The sequence below is a fragment of the Triticum aestivum genome, chromosome 7B (assembly GCF_018294505.1).
Source record: "Triticum aestivum cultivar Chinese Spring chromosome 7B, IWGSC CS RefSeq v2.1, whole genome shotgun sequence".
Taxonomy (NCBI): domain Eukaryota; kingdom Viridiplantae; phylum Streptophyta; class Magnoliopsida; order Poales; family Poaceae; genus Triticum; species Triticum aestivum.
The window spans coordinates 696,137,845-696,160,911 of NC_057813.1; positions in this window are offsets into that span (position 1 = coordinate 696,137,845).

Consider the following 23,067-nt stretch of genomic DNA (forward strand, 5'->3'; position numbering starts at 1 on the left):
TTCTATCATAACGTCGGCCCGAAAGAAGCTTGTTGCCCCTCCAAATCTTGTGCAAAGCAAAAGGAAGGACCTTGTTTTGCTGTTTTTTTGTACCATGAAGTCTTGCACACTTTATCTCCGGACCGCACGAACACCGACGCTCACGTGCTTAATTGATCTTTCTTTTTTGCGGAATTTTATAATAACCGAGTGAGTAGAGAGTGAACCACCAACTGACTTTAACCGATCGCGACCGTGGCAGTAGAAAAAGGAAGCGTGTTGTTTTGGACTCGCGCTAGGACTAGGCAAGGAAACCACCATGGATATATGACTTTTTTTAAACCGAGTGAGTACTAAGTTGCATTGCACGAGTGTCGCTGTCGCGGACCTTGACTAGTCGTAAAAGGAAACTCAAGTGGATCCTACTGACTCCACTCCGCTCACCACGAGGCTGCGATCGATGCCCAAGTCTCGCACGACGACCATCGGATCGGAGGGGACACAAGCGAGTAGCATGTGGCGGGCGGCTATTCCATGCTGGCGTCGCCAGATGATCAACCAATATACATGTCCAACATCAGCAGCGACACCTAGGTGATGGCTCTCAGGCATACCCAAAAGAGAATGCGAATGAGAATAAGGGGAGTACCGTGGTAGTCCCTTCTGTTATAGCTAATACCCTGTTGGAGACAACCCAAATTCCAAATAAGAGGGTGTCAGTTGAGAACACATCAAGTGTTTCGGAGGCTGCTGTGGTTGGTGGAGGGACTGAGGGCACGCAAGCACTAGTCATCAGGGAGAAATCGCAGGTCCCCCCCCCCCCTCCCCCCACCTGTGTATGTTTCTCCGAGAAAGGAGCACAAATGACCAAAGACAGTAAAGGATAACCAAGAGCCAGACAACTCGGATTCAGTTATGAGCAAAGGAAATGATGTCACAACACAACCCAAGAACAGATCGGCGACCTCCGGGAGGGAGGATCGCCGGGAGCAGTGAAAATCCTAGCATGGAATTGTCGTGGTCTGCTTTCGACCACGGCAGTTCGTGAACTCTTGGATACCCAAGAACGTTTGAAAGCCGATGTGATTTTTCTGTCAGAGTCACATTTGAATAATGAGAAGGCGGAGTCGGTGAGAGTTAAGCTAGGTTTTGAGCGGTTTCACCTTGTGCCCAGTGATGGACGGGCGGGTGGTCTTGTACTTTTCTATAATTTAAAAAATGAAGTGGTTTTGAATTACTCTTCGGACAATTTTATAGATGGTATTGTGATGGATGGGAATGCACCATCTTGGCGGCTGACGGGGTTTTATGGAGAGCCTTGTTGGAAGAGGAAACACCTATCTTGGAGTTATTTGAGGAACATCCATGCAACCAATACTGCACCGTGGATGATCATTGGTGATTTTAATGAGATCTCGAACATGAGTGAGAAAGAAGGAGGGAATGCTAGGCCTGAACAGTATATGAGAGATTTCAGAGATTGTATTGAAGACTGTGGACTGCATGAGGTCATGTTCATAGGTGACGAGTTTACTTGGAGACGAGGGGATATTCGAGAGAGGTTGGATAGAGCCCTTTGCAATGACTTGTGGGCAGAGAAATTCCCATATGCAGCTGTTGTGCATGAACAACACGTTCATTCAGATCATAGGCCTGTTCTGCTGGATACAGACTATTATAAATCGGGGATGGAACAACAGCCGCGGAACCATAAACGTATGTTTGAAGCCCGGTGGTTAAATGAGGAGACTGTGAAAGAGATTATTAACTCTGCATGGGAACGAGCTAAACTAGCCAGTTTGGGACCTTCTCTTGCGGTCAGGACTCGATCTGTATTGAAGGATCTGCATCAGTGGGATCGAGAGATACTAAAAAGCCCCAAAAAGAGGATACACAAGCTGAGGAAAGACTTAGAGAAGCTTAAGAAAAGGCCGAATACTAGTGAGGTTCGGCAGGAAATGAAGGATATTCAAGTTCTGGTAGAAATTTTATTAGATCAGGAAGAGCTCATTTGGTTGCAAAGGGGGCGAGCGAACTGGTTACTGCACGGGGACCGAAATACATCTTATTTCCATAGAGCTGCGTCAGCCCGAAAAAAGAAGAACTACATCAAAAAACTGTTAGATGACACAGGGGTTTGGAAGGAAAATGCAGAGGATATCAATGGTATTATATCAGAGTATTTTTCTTCTTTGTTTACTTTGCAAGTGCATCTGCCGGATCAGGATGTGTTATCCAAGGTACAACAATATGTTACACAGAGTATGAATGACCTGCTGATGGCACCATATACTGCGGAGGAAGATAGAAAAGCTATGTTCTCAATTGGTGATTTCAAGGCCCCAGGACCGGATGGGCTGCATGCAGTTTTCTATAAGCGGTTTTGGCCAATGTTAGGAGATGATCTGGTGATGGAAGTACTAACAGCAGTGAATACACAAGTAATGCCTCAGGGGTGGAATGACACTACCATTGTTATGATCCCAAAGGTAAATGCACCGGAGAAAGTTACACAATTCAGGCCAATCAGCTTATGTAATGTTGTGTATAAAACTATCTCCAAGATGATTGCAACAAGATTGAAAGATTTATTGCCTGAGATCATTTGTCCCACGCAGAGTGCCTTCGTCCCTGGAAGGTTGATTACGGATAATGTACTGATAGCATATGAGAGTCTCCACGCAATCAAACAAAAAAGGAAAGGCAAAGAGGGGTGGTGTGCAGTCAAATTGGATATGCACAAGGCTTATGACAGAGTTGAGTGGGTTTTTTTTGGAAGCTATTTTGCTAGAACTTGGGTTTAGGGCTGAATGGGTTAAAATGATCATGGTTTGTGTGTCTACGGTGGAGTACAGAGTAAGATACAATTCAGTGGAAACGGAGACAATCAAACCCTCGAGGGGGTTGAGGCAGGGAGACCCATCGTCGCCTTATTTGTTTCTCCTCTGTACAGAAGGAGTAACAGCCCTACTTAACCATGCAGAGCAGACGAGTGATTTGGTGGGGCTGAAAGTTTGCAGAGATGCACCAGCTGTCACAAACCTGCTACTTGCAGGAAATTCTTTAATTCTGATGAGAGCAAATGAGCAAAACACAATATCACTGAAAGCTATTCTGGATTCGTACTGTGGTCAGCTTGTGAGCGTGGATAAATCCAACATTTTCTTTAGTCCAAGCACATAGGTAGGTGTTAAGGCTTTGGTGTGCTCAACATTGAATATAATGACAAAAGCCATTAATGATAAGTATCTGGGTTTGCCAGCTACGTTGGGGCTGGACAAGACTGATAGTTTTCAGTACTTGGTGGATCGGTTGATCTTGAAACTGACTGGATGGAAGGAGAAAAGCCTGTCTTCTGGAGGTAAAGATGTGCTTATTAAGTCTGTAGCACAAGCCATACCAGCCTATGCGATGTCGGTCTTCAAAATTCCTAAGAAAATTTGTAAAGGAATTACAGATGCGATAGCAAGGTTCTGGTGGGGTGATGATGCATCACACAAGAGAATGCACTGGTTTGCTTGGTGGAAGATGTGTATACCAAAAAAGAAAGGTGGAATGGGCTTTAGGGATATTCAGTGCTTTAATCTTGCACTCTTGGCAAAACAAGCATGGAGACTCATTAAGAATCTGGATTCTCTATGTGCAAATATCCTCAAAGCAAAGTACTACCCTAATGATGATTTGCTGAGTGTTACTCTAAACAAGAAATCTTTGTATACTTGGCAAAGCATAATGGCAGGAGTAGATACCCTGAAGTGCGGTCATATATGGAGGGTGGGTGATGGACGAGAAATTAAGATTTGGGAGGACAGTTGGATACCGCAATCACCAAACAGGAAGGTTATCTCGTTGAGAGGGAACCACATCCTATCCCGAGTGGAAGAACTAATTGATCCAGGGACAGGGGATTGGGATGCGCCACTAGTGAACCAAACATTCTGCAGTGTTGATGCCCAAAGAATTCTCTCAATACCACTACCAGTTCATGAGATGACAGACTTTGTGGCTTGGAGCTATACAAAGACAGGCGTTTTTTCAGTGAGGTCTGCCTATCATGCAGTCTGGGAGACTAAATTCGGGCAACAGTCACAGCATGTGGGTAGCTCGTCCACAATTACACCCAATTGGGATTCTATCTGGTCTCTGAACTGTCAAGGGAAAGTCAAAATTTTCACTTGGAGAGCGCTTAACAGCTCAATACCTTGCCGAGCAAACCTGTCTGATAGACACATTAAAATCTCACCACAATGCCCAGTATGTCATGATGGTCCTGAAACACTTCGACACCTCCTGTTTGCGTGCCCGGTGGCAGTGGAGGTTTGGAAATTACTTGGTTTGATTGATGTGATAAAGCAAGGTCTACTCATGGATAAATCTGGAGAGAGGGTGTTGGAGTTTCTTCTGAATCTTCCAGAGAACTACATCCATATCCTGGGACTGACGAAATTGAAGGAGACAATTGCTACTTGCTGCTGGTACTTGTGGTGGGAAAGGAGGAAGCATACGCATGGGGGAATACCGCAAAGTGCATCCCAGGTGAGCCTAGCAGTTCGAGCGTTGGCGGCCAACTTTATTTCGGCTAATTCACCCAAGGCACGGGCACGTCTTGATAGCTGGGTCAGACCGAGACGTGACTACGTCAAGCTTAATGTGGATGCGGGGTTTGATGCGGACCCACTTGAAGGCTCTGTGGGAGCTGTCATCCGAGATCATAATGGCAGGTTCATTGTAGCTGCAAATGAAAAACTGAATATCTGCTATGATGCTTTCACGGCAGAAGCCATTGCGATAAGATTTGGGTTGAATTTGGCACGTACAGCAGGTTGCAACAAAATTGAAGTGAATTCGGATAATTTTGAAGTAATAGCTGCACTGAAGGAGGGATATTCATCTTCAGTAGCGAGTGCCATCTTTGATGATTGTTTTTTTTATGTCTTTTGATTTCCCTCATATCTTGTATGACCATTGTAGTAGAGACAACAATGGTGTAGCCCATGAACTAGCTAGACTTGCTAAGTTCTCACCTCCTGATGTTTGGTTGGATTCCCCCCCCCCCCAAGGGAAGTCCTTCCGTTGATTGTTTCTGATGCTACTTTGGTAGCTTAATAAAGAGGAGGTTTTTGTGTCAAAAAAACCAATATACATGTCCACACGACGCGACCGCGGGAAAATCCTACTTGCCGCTCATTACGGCAAGTAGTCGACGCTTCGCACACGGAAGGTGCGAGGGAGCGACCGAGTGGGCCGGACCGTTTAGCGTTATAGCAGACCCCGGTTTTGGGAACCTTCTATGATGTTTCCAGCCGGTTTTTTCCGGTTTTGGGAACCTTCTAGAAGGTTCTTGAACCGGCCTTTTCTTTTTCAGTTTCTTTTTCTTTTTTCGTTTTTCTATTTCTCTTCTTTTACTTTTTTTTTTCTGTTTCTTTTCAGTTTCCTTTTTTCTGTTTCTTTTCCTTTTTTTCTTTTCAAGTTTATTTTCAAAAAAAAATCCGGATTTCAATTTTTTCCCTGTTTTTCAGATTATGTTCAAAAATTCAAAAAATGTTCCCATTTCACAAATTTTGTTCATAAATTCATAAAATGTTCCTGCTTTCAAATTTTTGTTTCAAATTTTCATAAAATGTTCCTGCTTTTTCAAAAATTGTACAAATTATTTTTGTTCATTTTTTGAGAAATTTGAAAATTAATGGCATGGATTTCAAAAAATGCCTGTTTTCAAAAATTGTTCACAAATTTCAAAAAATGTTCTTATTTTTCAAAATTTTGTTCATGTATTAAAAAATGTTCTTGTTTTTCGAATTTTTCAAAAAATGTTCTTATTTTTTAAATCATGTTCAGTTTACGCAGCTACATTCTTTAAGCAAGCCCCCATTGGCCACCGCTACTACCACGACTTCGGCCACAACGGTGCCGACAACGATCGCAACTACAAGTATCTCACTGAAGTCTACCATGTCCTCGGCTACCACCGCGACGTCGAGCCAGTCAAAGACCATCAAGTGCAATGGGATCCGGGCGGTTCTCGGTGGAGTCGGCTTGGGGTCAAGCCGAATTTCAAGAAAGGAGGGATGTCAGGGCCCTTCCCCAGCCCATACATGTATGTGGGCTTGCCTATGGACATCACTTGGGCCTGGACCGGCTGGGAATCCTCAAGGGCTGCAGCTACTTATACCTGGGAGGAAGCAACAAGCAGACCATCCGCGTAGGATCACGACCCGGCGGCGGCGGCTCTCTGTTCTTCTTCTACCTCCGTTCCCCTTCCTCTTCCCTTCCTCTTGTAATCACTGCTAAGACAAGAATCCTGGTGTGAGTGCTATAGATCACGTGATACATATATCTAGTACCCAACATCTGGTATTCAGAGCCAGTCCACCATCCTTCCTGCCCCAATTCTTTTTCCACAATCACCACCTTCAACCTGTTCGATCAAATGTTTAGCCACCAAATGTCCTCAGATCAGGTTCTCAACTTGGTCGTGGAGCAAGCGATTTACCCTATCACTACTAACATATTGTATTCCCTCTTCGCTCCCTTTGGTGTAGAGCAGTTGGTGGTGTATCCCCAAACAAAATTAGGGGATGGAGAGCCTTGTGTAGCAGCGGATGTCCGATTCACTTCGGCGCAAGCGGCGGCGCACGCGTTCGCATACTGGGATGGTCGCTGCATCTACTACCGGTGTTGTCGCCTGCAGATGTGGTGCGCTACACTCGACGTGTTGCCGGCCCCAGCATCTACTTCACCCACCGTCGTCAAGGACAACCGTGACACCGCCGTCGACCTCAACAACTACACCACGACCATCTCTGATCATGACGGCGAGTTCGTCGGGGCCATCGAAATCCCTGCGGCGGCATCCACCAGCACGTCGCCTCACGGCCACGATACATTCACCAAGTCTTCCCTCGACAACGATTGTTGCGTCCTAGTCGCGGGCACGGACGACTACACATTGGTGGCGGCAATTCCAGAAATCGTCACCGAGCTCGCCGTCTTCCCCGGCGTCCCCTCGACCACCAAGGCCCAGGAGGACCTCGAGGTCATCCACGACGCGCCCCCTGCCCGCATCACGATGGCGCATGTCACCTATCCGACGGAATGCTCGCACCAGGTCGCCACAACCGACATTCTCAATGAGGGTTTGGGACTCATCCTGAAAGATGCCATTGCGGAGCTCATGCATACGGTGACCCCCATCGAAATGTCCTCCGAGATCGTGTCCCTGGAGGTGTGTGGCACAGGCCAAGGTGTTGTCGCCATCGATGTCAACGCTCCCACCACGTCTGTATTCACTGGGTCGTCGGTGTGGCCCAGCTCCAACTCCGGCACCCCTGAATATTCACTGCCGTCGAGACACAATGATGTACAACAAGTGTTCGAGCCAATGCCGTTTGACAAGCCTGAAGATGCTGTTGCTGATGTGAAGAAGCACAAAGATGATGCAAAGCTGACAGTACTTACACTCGTCGTGAACCCATCAACTTGGTATGAACATTTCAGTCCCCGAGACCCATGTTTTGTTTCGTTCGATGCCCAGTTGGTATTTGAGGAGCATATGAGGTCTGAACCGTGTCTAACATGGCCACCACTAGTAGGAGCTAATTTCAGTGAGTTATGTTCATCGGGGCAGTTTGATTCAGATTGCACATTGTCATTATTCCCTTGGAATCCAGGTGGTTATTTGCTCAAGCATAGCAATCGGATGACCAGAGTGTTTATTACTGCTAATTCACAATGGCCTATTACCCGTGTAATTGAGGAGTCCAGTAAGTGCTTTCCTCATATTGTAAAAATACAGTGGTTGTTTACTATTTGTCTGAAGACAATGACACAGTTCTTGGTAATACTATCTTTTGCTAATCTGGATTATGAGCTATGGCCTCCACCTTTGCGAGTGTTGATCAGTCAAAAGGGGCACATGTTCAGGCCAAGACCATGGCCGTCTTTTGATTGCTTTCAGGCAGATGTGCATCTGAAGTATGCAGGGCAGCAAGTTACTTATGTGATGAATCATTTTTCTGGTGTTCGTAATTTCCCAAGAGAATCATGGAGGTATCTGCAAACTGAGCAACAGAAACCACGCCATTCTGGGAAGGTTGTTTGTTGCATCCATATGATCTTAAGAGTCCTTTCTGTTCCTCGTCAGATGATACTGCAATTAATGGAGAATGTGAACTCGAGTGCTGCAGAATGGAGGTTGTATGTTTCAACTGAGCTACAAGGTTATGACATACCTGACACCGATTGTGAGAGCCAACCAAAGCAACGATCACTGTTCAAGTTCAGTCGAAAGACAATCCAACTGAAGCCACCATGGCCATCGTTTTCATGCAATTGCCACAGGTGCGGTCAGCATTACTTACCGGTGACCCACCTGAGGACTACATTGACACCAACTCCATTTCGTCGTCGTGGACATGATGGGCTGCGTCAATCCTGTTCCAAACTGCGCATCGATGGGTGCGGCCGCTGCCTACACCATCCCGTCTTCCAGATGAGCTGAGCTTCACTCCCAGCTGGTTCGCATCTTCACTAATTGGTCCTCCTATTGAGAACATGTGCAGCAGAATAAAGTTGCGACCGCTTCCATGGCCATCCTGGGAGTGTTATAGAGGCTGGAAGTTATTGGTCAGGCAAGCGCCATCCTTCATGGAAGGGAGGTCTCATCATCAGTGGTCAATATTGGTATATTGGGGCAGTCTGGAGTTGACCCTTATAGTGCATAGTCCTCGTACTAAGTATTTTAGATCAAATGCGTCAGTATGAGTATGGAAGCCGTACTAGCCTGGGAAGTGTTACCCAAATCAGTGGTGGTCGTGAAGCAGTGCAGGGCACTATGATGCGTATGGATATATCAATGAATTGGCATTTTTTGCGAAAAGAAGAATTTGAGAGGAGTCGAATTTATTCACATGACAACATGATATTTGGGGGCAAGGAAGTGCTTATCGCACGGTTATTAACCAGTATGTTCTGCTGCAATACAACAAAATCAGAGGTGATTCAGTCTTTGTTTTTGCTTGACCGACATATCAATGGAATTTCTTGGCATGTCCTAGTCACAGGTTCACAACGGCAATGGTTTTCAAGTGGTTCTTCTCATATATTTATTGAGGAAAATGTTCCAGAGATTTGCAATCAGCCGACCTCGTGTGCAAGAGTGCTACGCTGCCAACGTATACCAGTCTTAGATGCCCCAATTCATGCTGAATGTGTTCCATCTTGTTTTTGTGCTGTACTCTGTTCAAAGGATCCGGGGTTACATACTGCTGCTAGAGGATTCTTGCTCCTTCCAAATGACAATGGTATACCTGGTGCGTGGTTAGTTCTGCTGTGCCAGAGTCACACAACTCTGTTAGCTGCTCAATGTGTGGATGATGAAACCACAAGAAAGCGGTGCAAGGAGGTGCCATGGGAACCCAGTGATTTTTACATGGCATCAGTTGTTCTCACCAGGTTGCAGCCAGAAAAATTTCAACAAGGGAGGGGTGTCGCAGTTCTGGCTACATTCTTTAAGCAAGCCCCCATTGGCCACCACTACTACCACGACTTCGGCCACAACGGTGCCGACAACGATCGCAACTACAAGTATCTCACTGAAGTCTACCATGTCCTCGGCTACCACCGCGACGTCGAGCCAGTCAAAGACCATCGAGTGCAATGGGATCCGGGCGGTTCTCGGTGGAGTCGGCTTGGGGTCAAGCCGAATTTCAAAAAAGGGGGGATGTTAGGGCCCTTCCCCAGCCCATACGTGTATGTGGGCTTGCCTATGGACATCACTTGGGCCTGGCCCGGCTGGGAATCCTCAAGGGCTGCAGCTACTTATACCTGGGAGGAAGCAACGAGCAGACCATCCGCGTAGGATCACGAACCCGGCGGCGGCGGCTCTCTGTTCTTCTTCTACCTCCGTTCCCCTTTCTCTTCCCTTCCTCTTGTAATCACTGCTAAGACAAGAATCCTTGTGTGAGTGCTATAGATCGTGTGATACATATATCTGGTACCTAACATTCAGGAAGCCCCTACGACCACGAGTGTACAAACCGCGAGACCGGGTGCGGTGCCTCTGCCACGTCAGGGATGAAGTCAGGCTATGGCGCTCCTCCATCGCCGGCCACTAGCCGTGCCGCACCGCCGTGGCGCACGTGCGCAACTGACACATCCATCGACCGGGAAGAGTGGAGTTGAGTGCACCGGCGGCCGCCCGGCCACGAGCTAGAGCTTCGGTGGTGCTCTACTGCTCTTCTGCTCTGACCCGTAAGTTTTCCTTTTTTTGGGGTCTCTGACGCATAACTGGACCATACGGAGTACCAAAACGTAGAGGTGCAGATGCACACGAGTACGTACGAAGGCCGGCTCTGGTGATCACACTGACAGAAACCATTTGGACGATTTGTATGTTTTACTAATGGGACGACAAGTCATTTCCTACCTTTCCACCACGATACAACAAATTTTGACATTGACACCATAGAAAGGAAGAAGTTACGTATCAGCCGGTGTTATATTTGACCTGCATGCGCACGGCAAGAAACAAACAAATGTATCATAGCTAGCCTGCCAGTGGTTGACTTTGACACGGTGGAGATCACGCATGCGAGGATGCATGAAATGTTTGGTCGTCCGTGAAGTCATGTGGGTCGTCAACCCCGTCAGAAAGTTTCCATGTTCCATGCATTGCATTTCTCTCCAAGAGCAAAACAAACTGATATTTTTTGTAACGACGTGGATTACCTTGGCCGGCCGGCGTCCACCATGCTAGGCGCCTCCCGCCCGCCGCCGTCGGTGGGGAAAAGCATGGTGAAACTGACACGAGTTGAATCTGTCTGGAAGTTAACGATCGGCGGTGATGTGAATGCACGCTACCACGATTGTCCTCCCCTTGTGGCGTACACTCCCCGCGCCAATCTTGTAAGGCTGGTTGTAGTGGGAGTATCACAATTAGTATCATGCATGTCAACTAGAATTTTATTAAGGTCACATAAAATTAAATGAAAAAAAAGAGTTGGGTATCATATCATTGATATTGTATCATAATTAATATCGTATTAGTATGTGTAATAAATATGATCATCTATAATATACTAATGTACGATACTATGCATTACGAGGATAGTATTATATGCATGAGACTAACTTATGATATTACCCGACCAACATGACCCAGTGCTAGCTAGGTGGAGCCGTAAAAGATCTTTGTGATTAAATGATCCCGAGAAATTAGTTCCAACATTCTATCTTAACCGGTTGACCCTCTATCCGCATTGTCAGCCCCTGTGAAAAGTTAACAAAGTCTTTGTGCGGATCTCGGACACAGATCTCGCGTCGCTTTTTTTTTTTGAAACGAGGCAAAAGATTTGCCATATTCATTGATTAAGCAGAAGAGAATTGCCCGGTTAATTAACGGGAACTCGGGCGAAAACCGTCACAACACGTCCACACAAAGGGCACACCGGCCGACCTGGCACCCACAAGACCACGCACACCGCCGAGGAGAGGACACCGTCGAGGTTGCCTGCAATGTCATCGTCATCACCTCTCCCCGAGCAGGCGACTCCGACTTCGGCACTGACGACCCATCAATACCCCTCCGAACGAACGACACCCGAGGACCTCATCGGCCAAAGCCAAACAATCGGCCGAGACGTCGAAGACCGGCAGCTCCGATTTTGTTGATGCGCTTCATGGGAGAAAGTTGCAAGCCTCGTACCGACCTAGTCCATCACAACCTCCGGAGAGCACCGTCCGCTGAAATCGCCCTCATGGAGTCATCGTTGCCGCAGGGGGCCCGCCACGCGCAGCTCCGACTTCCCTGTCACAGCGAGAAGCAAACATAGGCACACCCATAGGCGCATCGGACCGCCGACATCAAAAGGACCAGCCGCAACCCAGCTCCACGCGCCACCATAGTCGATTTCGCACGAGTCGCAACGCCAACACCTCGCATCACCGGTTGGGCACCAGCCAACCGTGATGCCGTGTACATCCAGCCCAAGGGAAGCACAAAGAAGGATCCCCGGTCTTCAAAGCAACGCCCCAAAGGAGGAAACGCCGTAGGGACGACGTCGTTGCCCAACCCAGTCGGGTCTAGGCTTTCACCCGAAGAGCTCGATCCGGAAGTAGATGTTGCGCATAACACGACGGCGCCTCCAAGAAGGATAGCGACGCCCACAGGCACCGCCGCCGCCGGCCGACAATCACCGGCAAGGCTTTCGCCTGAAGCAACGCAGACCATCACCTCCACGCAGTCGACCAAGACCGACAGCACCTCCGCTGACCCGCACACACCTGCCGCAGTGGTTGCGCCACCGCCACGCAGGGCCACCTCAAACCTCGAAGCCTGCGAGAACCAGCAGAACTGGCACCCACCTAGCGCTGCACCACCACACAACCACAGACCCTCCTCACAACACCAGAGCCGGGGGGAGGACTGCCACACCATCCCGAAACCTGCCAGGGCCAGCTACCAGCCCAAAGGAACGAAGCCGCAGCCCCGGCCGCACTGCCCAGCCACATACAGCCACCAACCCGGAGCAGCAAGCCGGCACGGCCTCCCAACACCGTGGAAGAGCCGGATCCGGTCGTAGCCAGCAGATCTGACGAGCTGCAGCCACCGGATCGCTGAGAGAGCCGCCAGGAGCCAGCTCGAAGTCGAACGCGAGGAGGACGCCCAGATCCGCCGGAGAAGAAGGGGGGCGCCACCCACACCCGACTCGCCGGGGAGAGACGCCGGCAGAAGCCCACCGAGTCAACGCCATCACGCAGAGCAGCCAAGGGGCCCGAGCCTCCCCCACCGAGAGCCGCCACATCCAGGTGACGAGCGCCCCCCGCCACCGCCGTCCGCCACACGGGCTTAGCCCGGCGGCATCCTCCGGCGACGGCGGTGGGCAGGGAGGGGACGAGGAAGGAGTCCGGCGGCGCGGTTGTTGGCTTCCGCCCGTGTCGCCTGGCGACGCGGGGGACGGGGATATGTCACATGTGATTGGAGAAGGAAGATGTAGCGCGTCGCTTCTTTTCTACGAGCTGGAGATTCGTCGACGGGAATAATTCATGTGCTCGCCCATCTATGGACTTTACGAATCGGTCTCTATGGCCAAGCACAGTGGTCAATTACATTATTGGTTGGGGCCGGCCGAGGAGTACCGTATACTTCTACTCCGGCACGTGCTGGATCGCTCGGTCTCAGACTCTTAGGGCATCTCCAGCCCGCAAGCGTGGGCGCGAGGATGAGCACGGCGTCGTGGTTCTCGACAGCGACGACGACGACGACGCTGCCCCCGGACCGTCCAACCCGCCGCGCCAGCCGGGGGAGGGATGCAGCAGGGACGGCGGAGGCGTAGGTGGGGGCGGCGACGACGACAACGACGGTGACGACGACGGCGACGGCGGTGACTACACGCGGTTCTACAGCCTCCTCGGCATGTAGAACCGCGTGGGCGTGCGGCGAAGCGAGCGGCGAGGAAGACGGCGGGGGTAGCCGGTGGTAGTTTCTTTCTTTTTTGTAAAATATGTTTAAGTTTGAACGAACTCGCCGCTGTTTGTGTTAAATTTGAGTCGTTTTTGATTTTTTTGACTAACCGTGGGCGCCGCGACTAGGGGCAACGCGCCCCCAGTGCGAGGTTTAGCGCCGGTGCCCCCCAGGGGGTAATTTTTTGCCCCTCCTGAGGGGCCAACGGCTGGAGATGCCATTATTAGTCGTGTTATCTACTACTACTACTAGTGGCCCAGTGGGCAAATATTGGGTGAACCAAAAAAAATCTAGCTCGGACAAAGGAACCGTCCGGTTTCCAACTCACGTGTGGAGGAGTATCACGGAGAACACCACGAGCAAATTAGTGACTCGTTTAACACTTGCATGCATGAATCTCGCCGGGAAAATATTGGCAAAAGAATGTAGAACATGGATTCGCATGGGTCAAGGTCCGCGACAAGTCGCCTGTGGGCTACCGGATCGTGAGAAGTGGAGTCGACGAGGCAGCCGGCAGGCAATGGCCAAGTCCCACTCCACCACCAGTGAGGCGACGTGACCAGCCGCATCTAGGGATGCAAATGGAGTGGAAACTTTTCGCTTTTCAGGTGAAAAAGAATAGAAATGGAGATGAAATATGAAAACGAAAATGAAAATTTGCAAAATAGGAGTGAAAAGAAACCTTTTATGCGAAAACGGAAACAAATACGAAATTGTGTTTTCCGGTGGAATAAGCGTGGAAACGGAATTTACCATTTCCATGGATATGAAATTTTCATTTTTACTATAGACGTATTGTTGCTTTGTAGCCCACCAACAAACAATACATAATGACACAATGAGTAAAATGGACCATTTGAGGCCCAACTTGTACTACCATACATGTACTCAGTTTGACCCTATAAACAATTGTCTAGTACTATTACAATACTACGATAAATTGCTGAGATAATGATATTATTTTGTAGCCATGTTAAAAATTCACTAAATTTGTTTGTTTTTGTGTGTATTTCTGTATGATTCAAGGGGTTTTTAAGTTTCGGTCAACGCTTACTTATATTTTCGTGTCCACTTTGTATTCTCATCTGTTTTCGAATTTATTTTCGGAGTTACTGCATTCATTTCTGTTTCTGTAAAATTGTATAAAAGCAAATATAGTAGCACTTAGTTTCGTCCGTTTCCGCTCCTTTTTCAGCCCTAGCCGCAAATGCATCCAGCTGTCTTTCGTATTTGCGATTTTCTATTGCGTCAGATCAACGCCGTTGACATTTAAATTAGTCCAATGTGTTGCAATCGATTAGTGCCCCCATGCATGTGGCCGGTGCGTAACTTGACCTGCATCTGCATGCATCGGCGCGGCAAGGAACGAAACGTAAGAAAGTCATCGTGCAAGTGGCCAAACCCATGAGAAAGCCGTTTCCACCTTCCAGCCATGTCCTGGCTTTGACCCGTGGAAGAGGCTACTGCATGCACCTCCTAGCACACAACTCTCAAGGGGTCACTAGCAGCGTACCGTTGAAACCGACACCATGTATGAAAACGTCCGCATGAATAGTCAACTTTCCACGGTGAACTCAAGGTGCCTAGCTAGCCAACCAACGTAAAAGTGAGTGAAAAAAAGCTTCACATGCTAAGTATTCCCAGTGTACCTCCCTTACATTCCGGTCGTCTCATGGTTCCAAATTAAGTTCGTTTGAATTGTACAATTCTTGCTTCTGGAGAGACTTGGCATGCATCATGAACATCGAACATTCGATCAGTTAGAGCATCTACAGAAGAGCACCTCAAATCCACCTCATACATCCGGACGGGCTGCCTGGTCACTGACCGGTCACGATATTTCGACGCAGAGGGGCTCCTTAAATGGGTCTCAAACGTCCGGGCTGACCGGCACCCCTCATATCCAGCCCAAATATGGGGCGGATATGAGGGCGCCCTGGAACGCCCTTCAAGTCGGACCCGACAGCCCTACCCCATCGCAAATTGCATCAAGTCCACCAAACCCTTCCTCCTCCCGCCGCCCTCCCAACCTTTCCCGTGCCCGAACCCTCGCCGTCCTCCACCCTTACTCCCAATTCTCACCATCGATCCCGATCCACCGCCGGAGATGTCGTGCAGCCCGTCCCAGACCGCCGCGACGGAGATGCAGTCCGCCCCATCCGTCGGCGTCCCTTCGCCGGCTCCAACTTGCTAGGTGGAGAACGTCGCCCGAAAGTTACGTCAACGCCGGCAGCAAGAGAGGGAGGCAACAGTGGCGTCGTCGTAGGGATGTTCGGACATGGTGGAGCAGTTGTCTCCTCCACAGCGCCTGAAACCCCGCACCCCTTCCATCCGAGCGCCAACGGGGACTACGCAGTTCGGCCCCATTGGGAGAGAAGGATTCGACGGCCGGCTTGGCCATCCCGGAGAGCTTTTCGCCCACGCAGATGCCGGCCGTCGACGTATGTCGCTGCAGCTTGTTCGGGCAGGCAACCCGGATGCAGTCAGAGCAGGTAGCAGCCCGGATGCAGGTGGAGCAGGACACTTTCCACCTGGAGCATGACGCATTTCGCTCGGAGCAGGTGCCCGCACAGTGACTGGACATATGAGGAAGAAAATGCGGACTGTAGCTGCGCGAAGGGATAAATAACAGACACGTCCGGTCAGTGACCGGGCGCGTCCGCGGACGTTTAGAAGGTCATATTTGCTAAGTCCGGTTGTCGATGCTCTTAGCATGTGCGTGGAAAGCTAGCGGTATGGCATGACAATCACAAGCTTCGCGTGCTCAGAAATGGAGTACGCCCGGCCGGGAAAGGTACAGGGGAGGCCAGGGACTATGTTTTCTTTCATACAATCCAAACATTGGATCAGGTTCCACTATCATAGATAATGGAACAAACCACCATCCCCAAAATGCGTCCACAGCGCGTGAAAAAAAAAATCAAACCCAAGGTTCACTCACAGGACCTCAGCCCAACCTCAAGGTTTCTAGAAACAGGAGGGGGGCACGCACACGCTATTAAAACACCCCTAGGCAAAATGATGAACAAGGACACACACATCCAGCCCAGAGATACAAAACAACCCCAGGCATCCAACTTTTCTTGATTTCACCGCAGGACATCATCACCATTTTTGTTATCTTCTTCAGCTTCTCGCATCATTTCATCCTCCTTGCCCGCGTCTTCATCCTGTTTACTTGCGGCCCGTCACATGCACTCCCAGAGCCGTTCATTGCAACAGGTTCGCACCATGTTCCGGCAGAGCTCGTTCGTCATCATTTTGGAAACCTGCCCATGTTCATCGTCATTTTGTTAATTAGGCCGGGGACTAATTTTTTTGCGGGGTAATTAACATGTGTATCTCGTGCCCGTGCGTCATGGCCAAGCTATCTATCTGGATAGCTGTTAATTAGAGCAAGCCGTACTGATCGACATGATTAGGTCCGTTTGCTGGTGGCTAGTCAGTCTCTGAGTTAATTATTTTGCGAAGCAGACGGCCGACGGCCGGACACGTACAAAGCGTTATTATCTGTTAATTGTCCAGTCATGTACGTACATACTCCACTCTGTATAGTTTCACCCTAAACTAGAGGAATAAAGTACATTTCCGAGGCCGGCTGGCAACAGAGACGCGCACAGAGAACAGCTGCGTAAGCTGAGCAGATAGCAATGCAGACAGATTAACTAACTAATTAGCGTCTGACCAAGGCGGGCGCTGCCGCCGGCGGTGAAAACGACGTGGTCTCGGTACGGGCTCCATGCATGAATCTGCCTGCCTGGAGGTTCAACACCGGCGGCCGTGTGAACGCACGCCTGCATCTGCATGGCTTGGCTGCCAACGATCTCCGGGCTTCTTGTTGCTGCGTACGGTGTCGCGACCGTCTCTTTCGGTCTCCGCGCGCGCGCGCCAGGCATTATTAGTCCGGTGAGACTTTGATGGTCTGATGATACATTCGCCCACGGCATGCAAAGCTCGGACCCGCAATTTCCACAGCTAGCAGGCACGTACTCCCTCCGTTTCTAAATATAAGTTTTTGTAGAGATTTCACTATAGACTGCATATGAAACGAAATGAATGATCTACACTCTAAAATGCATCTATATACATCCGTATGTGGTCCATAGTAGCATCTCTATAAAAGACTTATATTTAGGAACCGAGGGAGTAGTATATATACAGGTCATGTTCATGCATGCTCAGTGCCATTTTTTGTTTTTTTGCGGGGTCTGTGTGCCATTTCTTTCTCCCACGTTCCTGTCCTGTCCAGGGTGCGCACTCGATTTGCCTCACCGGTGCTCAGACAGCATCCCAAAGAAGTCAAGAAACAAAGCAAAGGATCTCGCATGAGATTCTTCACTATTCCTCCAGTGCTTTTTACGAACGAACGCCATCAATCACGTGCTTAATTAGTTTTTTTTTTGCGGGTGAAAGAGATATCCTATGACTCACGGTGGTGCAAAATCGTTCGTACACAGAGTTACAACTTCATCAGTACTAGCACCCAGCCATACGCAAGTTCGGGATGTAGCACGGCCATATCTCGCCGGCTCATGGCTGGGCCTATTCTGTGCACGCTTGATAGAAGTAATAGCAATCTCCCTGTCCTCAGAAATCAAGGATTTAATCTCACCAATCAAAGGCATATACCTCAAACGATCACTAGCCGGGTCTTGGATCATTTTGACCGCATCGGCACAGTCGAGCTCGACGATGATAGGTTTGGTCGTCCATTGAAGGGCCAACTGGTGGATCCCTTCTCTGCACGCTTCAAGCTCCGCTTGGGCATTATCACATATACGCAACTCACGGCACGCCGAGAAGATGATGGCACCAACTTCGTCGCGAAGTATCACATGCCCGCTCCAGCACTCCCATCCGCCATCAGGAAGGACCCGTCCGCATTCAGCTTTGCCCAGTCCTTCGGGGGTGGATTCCATCTCAGCTCAGGCTCAGCCGCCACCAGAGACACATGTTGGCCACCTGTCCAACGCATGACATGGGATGTTGCATGATCATTTCCCCCTTTTCCATGTCTCCCTTGGGGTGTTGCTGGATGCAAAGCAAGAAAGAAATATAGCTTTGGAGAAAGTGCCTAGATGCTTCGGTTGTGGGGGCGTTCTTCCCATGGGTGATCTCATTTTAGACATGCCATGATCTCCATAGAGTCATTAGGAGCACCATTCTCGTCGTGTCAGGGAGTGCATGTATCAGGTCCAGAAGCCATTCAGGTCTTGTGTTGCGAACAATATCAATCTCTGGCAGTGGCCAATCTTCCGCCATAGCTCGCCACAGTTCCTTCGACCGCGGGCACCTACAAAACGTATGTAAGGTATCCTCGCATTCCATACCACACACAGGACAAATCTTAGAAACCTCGAGGTGTCTGGGGAATTTATTATCCCAAGTGGCCAGAGTATTCGACGCAACACGCCAAGCAAAGACCCATTCCTTTGAGAAAAAGGGTTTCCCCCAGCTTTGTATTACAAAGCAACCAACCGATACAACCGACGATAGGGGCAGGGACAGAAGCAGCACAAACACGCCCAAAAGAAAGGAAAGAGAAAAAAAAGAAAAAAAGAAATGCCGATAACTGCGGATCGACAAAAATGACGAAGCCTCGTGACCGCTGCGTCCACCGGAGATCGCCCACCAAGTTCCGAGACTCTGAAGCACTAGTAGAAAAGGGGGCAATGGTTCAGGCCAGGTCAGCCCATTAGTCCCGATTCGATTCAGAACCGAGACCAATGGGAGCATTTGACCCGGTTCGTGAGCCCCGGGGGCCGGCCGGGCCACGTCGGCCATTGGCCCCGGTTCGTCTGGACCTTTTGGTCCCGGTTGGTGGGACGAACCGGGACCAATGGGCCTCGCTCCTGGCCCACCATCATTGGTCCCGGTTGGTGGCATGAACCGGGACCAATGAGTTGCCTATATATACCCCTCGCCCGCGAGCAGAGCACTCCCAATGCTCTGTTTTTCCTGGCCGGCGAGGGGAGAGCTTTGTGGTGCTCTAGCTCACCTCCTATGCACACAAGGTATTCGATGGAATGCCCGAGCCACACTACTTAAGCTTTCTCCTCTCCAAGCTCCATTTTCCTCAATATTTGTCTAGGTTTAGCGGTCCGTCACGTCCCGTCCCCGTCTTCACCGCCGTCGATCGCCCGCGCCGATCTCGTCGCCGGCACCACCGTGGTGAGCCTCTTGTTCTTTTCTTCTTTCTAAAAGGAAAAAAATTATTACTTGTATGTTTATATAGATACTTGTATAATTTTCTTACTTTTATTATTGCATCTTATATAGTGCGATGGTTTTGGTATCCGCCCCCGTCGGCCCTCGTCCTGTCTATGATTCGGATATGGTATATATTATCTTTTCATAACTATTGGTTCATTTATTGTTTATGACAATTATGCCGACCAACGTGACATAGATTTTATTTATCTAGGAGGTTATGGAACCGGAAATTCCAACCGACCCTATTGTCGAGAGGTTAAATTTAGTTGAAGAAGAAAACAATTTGTTGAAGGAAAAAATAAGAAAAATTGAGGAGGAGAAGATGATATTGGAGTTGCATGTTGCGGATGTCGTCGATGATCACAAGATCAAGATGGATGCAATGCGCTTGAAGATTAGAAAGATTAGAAAATATGCCATTCATACCGAGGCTTGGTATCATTATGCCGTTGGATCAGTTGTTACATTGGTTGCGATTATGATCACATTTGTTTTCGCATTGAAATGTTTTACATAGTTTCAATGTATGGTTTAATTAATTTAGATGCTCTGCAGAGCTTTATGTTGTTAGATGAGAACTATGTATGTACTTTGGTTTTAATGTGATGATGAACTTCTATTAATTTGGTCACTTAATTATCTATTCATGATGTTCTGTAATGCACGCAGATGAACCGGCAATGGATGTACGGCTCAAGACACACCTCGAGTACATTAAGGGCGTGCATGATTTTCTCGAAGTGGCTGAGGCAAACAAGCAGAATGATTTTATGTGTTGTCCATGCCCTATATGTGGGAATACAAAGTCTTACTCTGGCCGGAAAATCCTTCACACCCACCTGCTTTACAAGGGTTTCATGCCACACTATAATGTTTGGACGAGGCACGGAGAAATAGGGGTTATGATGGAGACGGCGAAGAAGAAGAGTACGATGACAACTATGTGCCCCCTGAATACGGTGATGCTACTGAAGATCAAAACGAATCAGACGATGTGCACGATGATGCTGCAACGGGCGAAACTGCTGAAGATCAAGAGGAATCAGACAATGTGCCCGATGATGATGATCTCCGCCGGGTCATTGTCGATGCAAGGACGCAATGTGAAAGTCAAAAGGAGAAGTTGAAGTTCGATCGCATGTTAGAGGACCACAAAAAAGGGTTGTACCCCAATTGCGAAGATGGCAACACAAAGCTCAGTACCGTACTGGAATTGCTGCAGTGGAAGGCAGAGAATGTTATGCCTGACAAAGGATTTGAGAAGCTACTAAAAATATTGAAGAAGAAGCTTCCAAAGGATAACGAATTGCCCGACAGTACATACGCAACAAAGAAGGTTGTATGCCCTCTAGGATTGGAGGTGCAGAAGATACATGCATGCCCTAATGACTGCATCCTCTACCGCGGTGCATATAAGGATCTGAACGCGTGCCCGGTATGTGGTGCATTACGGTATAAGATCAGACGAGATGACCCTGGTGATATTGACGGCGAGCCCTCCAGGAAGAGGGTTCCTGCGAAGGTGATGTGGTATGCTCCTATAATACCACGGTTGAAACGTCTGTTCAAAAACGGAGAGCATGCCAAGTTGATGCGATGGCACAGTGAGGACCATAAGAAAGACGGGAAGTTGAGAGCACCCGCTGACGGGTCGCAGTGGAGAAATATCAAGAGAAAGTACTGGGATGAGTTTGCATGTGACCCAAGGAACGTATGGTTTGCTTTAAGCGCGGATGGCATTAACCCTTTCGGGGAGCGGAGCAGCAATCACAACACCTGGCCCGTGACTCTATGTATGTATAACCTTCCTCCTTGGATGTGCATGAAGCGGAAGTTCATTACGATGCCAGTTCTCATCCAAGGCCCTAAGCAACCCGGCAACAACATTGATGTGTACCTAAGGCCATTAGTTGAAGAACTTTTACAGCTGTGGAATGGAAACGGTGTACGTACGTGGGATAAGCACAAACAGGAGGAATTTGACCTAAAGGCGTTGCTGTTCGTGACCATCAACGATTGGCCCGCTCTAAGTAACCTTTCAGGACAGACAAACAAGGAATATCACGCATGCATGCACTGTTTACTTGACACCGATAGTATATACCTGGGAAGCTGCAGGAAGAATGTGTACCTGGGCCATCATCGATTTCTTCCGACTAACCATCAATGTCGAAAGAAAGGTAAACATTTTAAAGGCGAGGCAGATCACCGGAAGAAGCCCGCCATGCGTACCGGTGATCACGTACTTGCTATGGTCAATGATTTACACGTAATCTTTGGAAAGGGTCCCGGCAGACTAGCTATTCCGAGTGACGCTGGGGGACACGCACCCATGTGGAAGAAGAAATCTATATTTTGGGACCTACCCTACTGGAAAGACCTAGAGGTCCGCTCTTCGATCGACGTGATGCACGTGACAAAGAACCTTTGCGTGAACCTGCTAGGCTTCTTGGGCGTGTATGGGAAGACAAAAGATACAGCTGAGGCACGGGAGGACCTGCAATGTTTGCACGAAAAAGACGGCATGCCTCCAAAGCAGTATGAATGTCCTGCCAGCTATGCTCTTACCAAAGAAGAGAAGGAAATCTTCTTTGAATGCCTGCTTAGTATGAAGGTCCCGACTGGCTTCTCGTCGAATATAACGGGAATAATAAATATGGCAGAGAAAAAGTTTCAGAACCTAAAGTCTCATGACTGCCACGTGATTATGACGCAACTACTTCTGGTTGCATTGAGGGGGCTTCTACCGGAAAACGTCCGATTAGCCATTGTGAAGCTATGTGCATTCCTCAATGCAATCTCTCAGAAGGTGATCGATCCAGAAATCATACCAAGGCTAAGGAGTGATATGGTGCAATGTCTTGTCAGTTTCGAGCTGGTGTTCCCACCATCCTTCTTCAATATCCTGACGCACGTTCTAGTTCATCTAGTTGACGAGATTGTCATTCTGGGCTCCATATTTCTACACAATATGTACCCCTTTGAGAGGTTCATGGGAGTCCTAAAAAAATATGTCCGTAACCGTGCTAGGCCAGAAGGAAGCATCTCTATGGGCCATCAAACAGAGGATGCCATCGGGTTTTGCGTTGACTTCATTCCTGGCCTTAAGAAGATAGGTCTCCCTAAATCGCGGTATGAGGGGAGACTGACTGGAAAAGGCATGCTTGGAAGGGACTCAATAATATGCAGGGACGGATATTCTTGGTCTCAAGCACACTACACAGTTCTACAGAACTCTACCTTGGTGACCCCGTATGTCGATGAACACAAGAACAGTCTGCGCTCCAAACACCCGGAGCAGTGCGACGACTGGATTACATGTGAACACATCAGGACTTTCAGCAGTTGGTTGGAAACACATCTCAGAGGTGACAACACTGTTTGTGATGAGCTGTACTTGTTGTCCAGGGGAC